Raw genomic sequence first — 1,035 nt, forward strand, 5'->3', positions numbered from 1 at the left:
GCAGCCCCTCTGGGTTCCCATCCCACCCTGGACATAGCGGCCACACCCATGTATCTCCCCACGGTGCCCTCTGCTCACCCCTGAACCCCACCGGCTCCTGGAAACACCCAGTGGCCTGCCACCCACCTCCAGGCACCCCAGGAGCTCCGGGTGTCGCTAGTCCTCACGTGTGGCAGCTATGCCTGAGGCTTGGCCTCTGCCAGGACCTGGCAGCCCTGGGGGCCTCCCGCCTTCTCGGCACTGCTGTGCGCGCCGACCACCTCTGCCTCAGTGTCCTCTCCAGGGTCTAACCAGCCGGCAGACAGGTGCCTGAGAAGGGGTGCGGGCAGGACAGGCACCCCGCACCAACTCCCTGCTCGGAGGCTCTGGCAGCCCCCATGGCCTAAAACCAGGTCCAAGCCTGAACGCCCCAGCTACCTCAGTGGAGGCCTCCCTGGCTTTGAAGGCTGCCCAGCGCCCCCTCTGCCCCGTGTGGACCCGGGCAGAGCTCAGCACCGCCGAGCTTGCACACCCCGGGTCCAGGACCTGCTCCAGACGCGGGACGCGGGGCGGGCGTGGCCGGGGAGGAGGCCTTCCCGCTCCCCCTCTCGGGGGTGGAACCCATGCGCTTCACCGGGGGAGAGCGGAGCGCCTGGGCAAGGTGCTCAGAGGGCTGGCGGTCGCCCCCAGACCCCCGAGGCGGCGCGCAGCCCGAAGGACCTCTGGGTCGCTCTCCCCTTCGGGTCGGGCGAAGACCCCAGGGAAACCAGCCTGGCGCCCTCCGCGCTGCCCCCGTCGACCGCGCGAGGGCGCGCCCTGTGTTAGTTGCGACGAATTAAAGCTGGTCCCGCGGACAAGCCCGGGGCGCTCGGGGCCGGGCAGGGCACGGGGGCGCGTGGCGCGCTCTTGGCTGTGGCCCGAGAAGCTCTAGGCCGCCGGGGCTCCGCCCGGCCCGCGTTATTCGCGCCCAAGTGGGGTGCCCCCCTGCTCTCGCGCGCCCGCAGCCTTAGGCGCACCTCTCTGTGCCGTCTGCGGAGTCCTTCCCGAGCGCCGGCC

Source organism: Tupaia chinensis, unplaced genomic scaffold (assembly GCF_000334495.1).
Source record: "Tupaia chinensis unplaced genomic scaffold, TupChi_1.0 Scaffold147500_2, whole genome shotgun sequence".
NCBI lineage: Eukaryota > Metazoa > Chordata > Mammalia > Scandentia > Tupaiidae > Tupaia > Tupaia belangeri.